Raw genomic sequence first — 9985 nt, 5'->3', positions numbered from 1 at the left:
CATAGATCATGGTCTTGTCCAAGAACTAGTACCGTGGGGTATGAACGTACAACGTGCCCTGACGGGGGCCCAACTCACAACTTCCTACGGGCATGGGGCATGGAGCATGGGCATTAACCGCTTATCGGTCCAAAACTGCCATCGAGCCAACCCTTCGTGGGGTTTCATTAACTTGACTCAAGTCTTACTCAAACAAAATGAAATAGTTGGAAAAGAAACCTCAGCATCGTTTCTTGACCATGTGGGTAGAATTTCGGTTCTTTAAACAATTTCGGATCGGATTGGAGTGGCACTGATCCAATACCGAACCGATCCGTTGCTGGCCCTACTATAGAGCCCACTAAGATTTGGTTTTAAAAAATTTAATTTTGATTTGCCCCCATATATTTTGATAAATGATAGAGATACCCCTAAAATTTTAAACTTCATGCATCCCAAGTAGTTTGAAGAGAGATTCACAGCCAAACTGTTAAATTTTATTACAGAAGCTCTCTTACTCTACCAAGTTGTTACCCAACAAGCCTTCCTTTCTAAAAAGCAGTCTAGCGGGACTTATATTGTAAAATTTGAAATCTTACTAAGGGTAGTTAGACTCACATGGATTATCAAATTCGCAATCCAATATCACATCCTTTTAAATTTCATAGAAGAATTCATAGTCAAAAGCAAATAGACAGCTAATGAACTTTCAAATTTAAAATTGAAATCCAACTGTGAAATTAGTTTTTTATGAAGTTCTTAGAATTTTATCTGCTACAACTCTGGGCATCAGATCATGTTTTTGGATGCCAACAATTGATACGGGAAACTTCCCACACTAACTTGGTAAGAAAAGTATTTTTCTTTTTTAACAAGCCTAGGAGTGCGACCCTCAATTTTTTAAAAATTTGGATCCCACTCAAGATTTTTTGAGTTACAAAATTGATAAGTTTTTTTAATAAAAATGTAACATATCTATCCATAAATCTCTCTAATATGAAAAAGTAGGTAATTTTCACATAACCCTATATTCTAATAGATATTAGACATACAACCCTAGAATTTTCAAACGGATAGTTTAAAGAGAGTCGGGCTAGCTCTGACTAACTTAGTAAGATTTGAAATCTTACTAAGGATCGTTGGGCCATGTGGATTACCACATTGGCAATCCAACACCGAGCTTACCCAAGTTGTTAAAAAGGGACGGCTACTAAATTCCTAAATTTAAAATTAAAAGTCAAATATGAAAAATAATTTTTGTTTAATTTTTTTTCGAAGTTCTTAGAATTTTTGTCCACTACGACCCCCAAGACATCATATCATGATTTTTGTGCCAAAAAGTGATGCGATTGGAAAACTTTCCTTAATTGGGAAAGTTGTTTTCTTTAAAAGAATTGTGATTTAGACATGTTTCCCATGTTTTGGTGAATGTTAGATAAGTGTGATTTTAGATATTGATGTTTTGGAGCCCACAAAAGACCTCAAACTCCTATATATTGGTCCATGTGTATTGAGGGCATCCTTAATTTACAGAAATACCCACATTAGGGCATCTTCAATTTAAAAAAATACCCACATTGAAGATGCCCTCAATACACATGGGCCAATATGAATGCTCAGTCTCTTGTAGTCTCCAAAATCACACTCAAAGATATCCATTGTGTTTTTAAATTGAAGACATCCATCAATTGAAATTTATCTTCTTAATAGACCAAGGGTATTGTTAAAGGCACTCCAATTATTACCAACGGCAACTCCACACCATAGCTTTTTTTTTTTTTTTTTTGTCTTATATAGGTTAAAAGTTTTGGAATGAACTAATTTTTGGTCAAGATGATCTCTATGGTAAGGAGATCATCCTCACCAAAAACCAGCCTACTCCAAAACTTCTAACTCTTCTAAAACTGGTCTACAAAAAAAAAAAGATGATTTTTAATTCTTCAACTTGTCTAGATTAGGTTAGAAATTTCGGAATTCCGAAACCCATATAAGACAACAATTTGGCTATGGTAGGGGATGCCTTTGGTAATAATTCAGGTGCCTTTAACATTATCCACATACTAATGGAAAAAAAGATACATGTATCCCTTGAAGGTCTTTTATTCTTGCTTAATTAAATCCAACAAATATATATATATGGAAATGTTCAGCACCCTAAGTTTTACCGCACACTTTAACAAACGTTTTTTGTCCTACATGGGTTAGAAGTTTTGGAATGAGCTGATTTTTGGTGAGGATGATCTCTATGATTAGAAGATCATCCTCCCCAAAAATCAGCCCATTCCGAAATGTTTAGCCCCATGTTTACACGTTGAAAAATCGTGGACCGTCCATTTTTTGTAAATCAATTTTGATGGGGTTAGAAGTTTTGGAATGAGCTGATTTTTGGTGAGGATGATCTCCTCACCATAGAGATCATCCTCACCAAAAATCAGCTCATTCCGAAACTTCTAACTCATGTAAGACAAAACGCGTTTGTTAAAGTGTGTGGTAAAACTAAGGGTGGCGAACGGGACCCATATATATATAGGGAAATGTTCAGCACCCTAAGTTTTACCACACACTTTAACAAACGTTTTTTGTCCTACATGGGTTAGAAGTTTTGGAATGAGCTGATTTTTGGTGAGGATGATCTCTATGATTAGAAGATCATCCTCCCCAAAAATCAGCCCATTCCGAAATGTTTAGCCCCATGTTTACACGTTGAAAAATCGTGGACCGTCCATTTTTTGTAAATCAATTTTGATGGGGTTAGAAGTTTTGGAATGAGCTGATTTTTGGTGAGGATGATCTCTATGGTGAGGAGATCATCCTCACCAAAAATCAGCTCATTCCAAAACTTCTAACCCCATCAAAATTGATTTACAAAAAATGGACGGTCCACGATTTTTCAACGTGTAAACATGGGGCTAAACATTTCGGAATGGGCTGATTTTTGGGGAGGATGATCTTCTAATCATAGAGATCATCCTCACCAAAAATCAGCTCATTCCAAAACTTCTAACCCATGTAGGACAAAAAACGTTTGTTAAAGTGTGTGGTAAAACTTAGGGTGCTGAACATTTCCCTATATATATATATATGGGAGGCGTTCGGCGCAAAACATTTTGACAAACAATTTGGCAAACATTTTTAAGTCCTCAGATTTAACACAAATCAACGGATCAGATTCAATTTGACTGTTTTATAAATTTATAAGTTAATTACAGCGCCGTCCCTCATTTTCAGCGTAATTAGTACGACGTCCCTCTCCTCTTTCAAACCGATCGAACAAAATGAGGTTCTATTAAATAGAACTGAACCCTTTCTCCTCTGCCGAACCCTCTCTCATTCTCACTCTCGAGTCTCGGCAGAACCTCTCTCTCTATCTCTATCTCACTCATTCTCTCACTCTCGCTCGAGTTCTCTCTCACGAACTCTCTCGGTTTGAACTCATTCGTGTTTTTAGAAGGGAAGAAGTATTTCATCCATCCATCTTGAATCTTAGGTTATGTTTTTTATGTTAGCCAAGCAGCAGAAAAATATAGAAACTAAGCTATTTTAGAACCTGACGTGTTTAGGAATATGTAAATTTGATTGATTTTGTTGCCCCAGGTAGATGATTCTTGGAACAGTAAGCAAGCTAATATGGATGAATGAGCTAAACTCCCAAACAAATGTTGATGTTATCAAAGGTGTTGGCAGAACAGTATGCTGGAATATTGCAATGCTAGGTGTTGTGTACTTTATGTTGGTAGGAGAAGTGGTTTAACAGAACCAAGAGAGTTCGCGAGAGTGAGTGAGATAGAGAGAGAGAGAAAATGAGAGGGTGAGAGAGTAAGGTTCTGTCGAGACTTGAGAGTGAGAATGAGAGAGGGTTCGACAGAGGAGAAAGGGTTCAGTTCTGTATAACAGAACCTCATTTTGTTCGATCGATTTGAAAGAGGAGAGGGACGTCGCACTAATTACGCTGAAAATGAGGGACGGCGCTGTAATTAACTTAAAATTTTATAAAACAGTCAAATTGAATCTGATCCGTTGATTTGCGTTAAATCTGACGACTTAAAAATGTTTGCCAAAATGTTTGTCAAAATGTTTTGCGCCGAACGCCTCCCTATATATATATGGGGCGGTTCAAGGGCCATATGAGAAGACATATGAAAAAACTTTCATTTTTCAAAATAAGAGTTAGAGGTTTTGGATTGAACTGATTTTTTGCAAGGATGGTCACTATGATGAAAAGATCATCCTCACAAAAAATCAGCTCAATCAGAAACTTGTAAATCCATCAAAAGTGATTTACAAATTAGTGATAAAAATTGGTAAAAAATCGACGGTCCACATTCTAAATCACTTTTAATGGGGTTAGAAGTTTCAGATTAGGCTGATTTTTTTTTTTTTTGGATGATCTTCCCATCATAGAGATCATCCTCACAAAAAATCAGCTCAATCCAAAATTTCTAACCCATATTTTAAAATTTTATTAAAAACGGAAGTTTTTACATATGTTTTCTCATATGGCCCTTGAACCTGACCCATATATATATATATATATTATAACAACAAAATTATGGAGATTATTAGCCAACGATCACTTATAGTGACAAGCCCAACATCAAGATTATTGATCAATCATCGTTAAAACTTAACCCCCACTGATAGAAAATCTTGGCTCCGCCCTTGCATGTAACCCAAATCAAGATCTTGCTTTGGGCTCTACATGGTCTCGCATCATATGTAAATAAACATTTATTATGTAAAAAGACTAATATACCATCATCTTCTTCACTAAAAAACAAAATAGGTAGGGGTATTGTTGAAAAAAAATATGTTGGAGAATGCTAACATCCCCATGAATATGTATATATATATATAATGTAAACACCCCAATTTTAACGGGCCCTCGCTCAAAAGGACCCCAAAAAATAATTTTCAGATACTATCCGCCAACAGGCCTAAAAAGTCAAAATCGTAGAAATTCAGCATTTTAATCAAATCAGAAGGTCCTAAGACCCCTAAAGGTCCCACGAACTCATAATAAGGCTTTCTAAATCCACCACATTCTCAACCTTTCACCCCTCTAACTCAAAACTCGAGAACAGTCTAAGCCCACCTAAAACCCACCAATCTTCAACCCACTAAATCATATTTTAGCATCACCCTAAAATAAACCTAACCCTAGCCAATATCTTAACCCAACATAACTCATCCTATGCAATGCAACTCCAACTCAAACCTTAAACCCGAGTCAATTCTAAAACCTAAGTCCTCATCAAGACAAAAGCCCAACACAATCAAGCCTAAACCCAAAACCATACCCTTATCCACACTCATGCCCATGATCATCACCAATCAAGGTCCATGCAACCCTTAATAATCAAAGGGGACACTTGTTATCACTACAACCCATCTCCCAAAATTATTCTACTTAATTTCATCATCACCCCTAAAAGCTACACCACCCATACCACAATCCACACTCTATGTTATAACCTAATCCCATCACATTTTCCTCAAAACAATTCGTAAATCATCTTCATACCCTCCCCCCCCCCTTACACTCCAATCTCCATAATTAACTCACCTAACAAGCACACCTACACCTTTAGGACATATGTCACTACCTCCTCCACCCTCTTAAAAAATTAACAAGCTCCCCTCTTACACTACTATTCTTCTAACAAAAATCCACTCCCTCCAACTCACCTAACACTCAATTCAAATGGGTTGAGAGATCTAACCCATTTGGATCAAAAGCTACCCACTTACCACCCCTTCCACAAATACCCTTCTCATAACTCTAAATTTCACACACCCCACCCATAAAACTCATGTCATTCCCCACATTTCTACCTTTTCACCCCATTCTATCTTTAAAAATAACCCTCAACACCTATAAATACCCCATTATCTTTTAAAATAATTCATGCTATCAAGCCCCAAAAAAGACTCAAAATTCTCAACTCTTTTCTACTCAATTCTTTTTTTCTCTATTACATTCTCTTCTCTAAAAAAATTCATATGACTCCACTCAGGACTTAAAATAATATATATATAAATATATATATATAATATATATATATATATATTTAAAATAAGTAGAAGGAAGGCCAAGCCTTAAGGTGGGTTGGACATAGTGTTGTACCCCCCCTCTTTCCCCTCTCCATCTCCCTTTTCTACCTCCCCCCTTTACTCTTCTTATTTTTATTTTTATAAAGCCCTTAAGATATAGTATTCCCCCTCTCCTACTTTCGGTAGATTAGACTTCAGTTAATTTGAAAGTGTAGGGATTGTAATCATTTTAATAAAAAAGAGAAAATCGTTTTAAACCCCTAAACAACTCTTTTTAAGGAAATTGGTAATAGGAACTTTTTCAACTCATGAGAAAGGGGCCATGGCCACAAGGTAACATTATTTTAAAACTAGACTCTCAAGGTATGATCTTGATGATGATCATCTCCTTCCATGAAATGTTCCTTATGATCCAGACCAATAACATATCCCTTATGTAAGGGTACAGTCATCGATCATTAGACTTTTCATTTTCTATCATTTTGTTTTTCTTTATTTAAAGTGTAACACCCCGGATTTTCAACTCATATCTCGAGGAAATTAAATGGTGAGATTTGGAAGAAAATATCGAAGGAGAGATTTAGAGTAAAATACTCGAATATTGCTATGATTAATTTTGAGGAAAATCGACTTCGCCATTAGATTCAAAAGGATCGAAATATATACATTAGCCTGTAAGCAAGTCCGAATTCGAATTCGGATGAGAAGTTATAGAATCCTCGAATTTCGTGTTAAGTGGGACCCAAAACAGTAGAATTTCGTTAGAGCGAGAATCGAAAAGATTTGATGACACCATTAGATCCGAATCGAAAAATTATTCGAAATGGTATATTCGTTTGTCGTTTTCCGAGTCCGAATAGTTAAGTTATGATCGAAACTAGAAATGAGGGAAAATTACAAGTATGCCCTCAGCTTTATTATAAAAGAAATCTAATTTCTTTTATTTCATTTCATTTCTCTTCTTCTCCAAGGAAACCAAACGACAGCCACTTTCAACCAAGGGTTTCAACCCATTCCCTTCAAGTTCTAGCCCGAACGAAGCCGAGTTGAACCTCGACGAAGAAGACAAAGTTGTCGGCCACGTCGAGAGCTACAACTTCACCACCTTTGGTTGTTCATTCTTGTTCGTTTTCCCCATCCTCCATCAAAACCAGCCCGGGTAGCTCGAGTAAACCTCCACATCTTCCGTCCGAGGGCTTCATCGAGTTAGGAGCTAGGTCTATACTTCATTGTAGAAGCGAAGGAGATCGTCATTGTCGGATACCTTGCAAACCCTTGCTCATTTGCATCCAAGTCAGCCCAACCTCGACTCTCGAGCCACCAACCTTGATCATTGTGTGAGTTTATCACGTTCGGCGTCCACAACCAAGTAAGGGACTTCCAATTCTTATTGGTAGCTTTAGATTTCCGAAATGTGCATTTAGGGTTTTGAAACAAAACTTATTGTTTGCATTTAAATCGTAGAAATTGATGTTTGATTTCAAATTCATGGTAGAAGTAGGTGTTTTGGTTATGCTTTATCGAATTTTGATAACAAAATCGTGGGTGGGTAGAATGGTTCGAAGAATGGAAAAGGAAATCGAAAAAGGGATCGAAAAACCCAAAAATCGCGAGTGAGGTTCAGGCTGTAGGCGGGTAGGGTCGGTTCCACCGGCACCTACCGAAGGCATTCTGTCGGTCCCACCGACAGAATGAGGTTTCTGCCACCGACGAAACCAAATAACGCGAGAAAAATTTGTTCTGTCGGCAGGACCGTCGGTCCCACCGACATCTGCCGATGACCAATCTGTCGGTTCCACCGACAGAATCCTGGTTCTGCCACCGACAGCCACCGACAGCACTGTTCTGTTCAGAACAGACTCTGACTCTTGGCTTGACTTCCTCACACCTTATACACTATTTCTCACCCTTTATTTCATTAAAACATTTAAGTAAATGTCCTCTTAATTTTTACTTTCCATTTACTTTAAGTTCTTTAATGAAATTAAGGTTTTACCCCCCATTTCGGAACAATGGGAATGGTTTTAAGATCCAAATCTCAAAGGATCAAAATCCGAATTTTGGTTTAAAGAACAAAACGTAATTTTCGACGTTTTCGGCAAGTTTTCAAAATGAAATAACTTTCGCGTTTCTTTGAATTAGATTACAAAAACTATATGGTGTCGAATCTCATGATCGACACTTTCATTTCGAAAAACCCGCTTTCAATTTCGAGAACTTTGAAAAATTGAGTTTCTGACACTTAGCCAAATTTTCACCAGCTTTCTCTATTTTTAACAGCCTTGGTCCCGTGCATCATCGGGACCTTGTTTTTGAATAAACTTCGATGGTTTTCAATGGAAAGACCAAAAGAATGACTTTGAAAGATTGAAAATGGATGGTTGATTTGAAAAGATGAAAAATGAGAATGTCGAGAGAATGGGAAAAGGGAATGAACGGTAAAATGTCAGAATCACACCCGAGGGGTGATGTCTACATTTTACATTGTATGTTGTGTGTAGGTTGGTGAAAGGATATCCAGGTTATTAATGAAAGGGTTGCATGTTTATTTCCGATTATGTTAGCGCTTGCGCTGAGTACTGTTATTTATTTTAGGCCGGGTGGCCACGGTTGCATGGTAGGAACTGGATATCCGTTCTCAACCCTGTTCTGTTAATTTCTCTTTTGTTTTAAATGAAAAAAATCATATATGTACGTAGCTATTTTGTGAGCTGTTAAAGGGTTTGTGAATGCCTGAAGGGATAGTGTGTCACATCATCCGGAGGGGTACACTATCCTGAGACGTACGGTAGGGACCACCAAACTCATACGTGGTATGGGACGCGTATGAGAGTGGAGTCACAACTGGAATCCGGGTCCATTCCTTTCTTATCTTTACCAGTGAACGTGTATTGTAAAGGTGGTCGTATACGAGTGGAGTGTCATTTGGGAATTACATGCACGCCTGATAGGCATAGACGAAGATGATTAGTCAGTGATCACTAACAATCTAGTAGTAGTCGAACGTTCTGACACATCGAAAAGAGACCCATTGCTTACGGTCACGTCAAACGGCCAGCCTGAGCCGGATAAATGGTCACCAGTGGTAAGACAGCGACCAGCCACAAAATCAGGAACTAAAAGCCAGATTTATTTGGAACATCATGTCCCGACTGGGAGCGATCCAGTCGTGAATCCCAACTCTTTAATTCCAATACTCCACCATTTGTATTATGTATCTGTTGTTATATTTCGAATTATAAACTGAAAAGCATGTCTATCGTTTTAATGTTGTCAACGGTATTTGCATAAAATGGAAAATGTATAGTGAGTATGGATGATTGATGCCATGTGTAATCTTTTAAACTGTTTAGTTGCTCATCCCTGGCTATATGTACCAGTTGATCGTATTTTATCTTGTAAAACCTTGCATGTATTAAAATGTTCAGTATGCTTTATTCGATCATGCTTAGGAAGGGTTATTAGTAGGAATTGGCTGTGGACTTGCTGGGTAACTTTCGTTACTCACCCTTTCCTTCCTATTTTTTTTAGTTTCAGCACTTGCAGCTACCGAAACAGGCGTAGAGTCAGTCATTTGAGGAGTATCTGGTCGGTCAGATCGACGATCAGAGTTTATTGCCTGGTGAGCAGTAAGGCTACATCCGTTAGAATTGCCAGTTTCATCCAGGATGTATGTGGTTTTTGGATTGAGAGTTTAGGCCTATGTTAGAGTGAGAGTATTTTGTAAATCTGTATATGATTAGATCTTCCGCACTCTGATCTACTTACATGTTAGATGTAATTAGTCTTCCGCTGTTCATTTCTGTATTTACAGCTTTATATACAGGTTGTATTATAAATTGGTTTATCAGGTTGAGTTCCGTGAAACGTTAACATGAACAGAGGAGACCATGCCGAAATTCGAGGTGCCACCTAGTACCTGGGATTTGGCATTGGGATTTGCGTTAGCGTTTGG

This window comes from Akebia trifoliata, chromosome 6, assembly GCF_017979445.1.
Source record: "Akebia trifoliata isolate Shusen 1 chromosome 6, ASM1797944v1, whole genome shotgun sequence".
Lineage (NCBI taxonomy): Eukaryota > Viridiplantae > Streptophyta > Magnoliopsida > Ranunculales > Lardizabalaceae > Akebia > Akebia trifoliata.
This window is presented reverse-complemented; position numbering follows the sequence as displayed.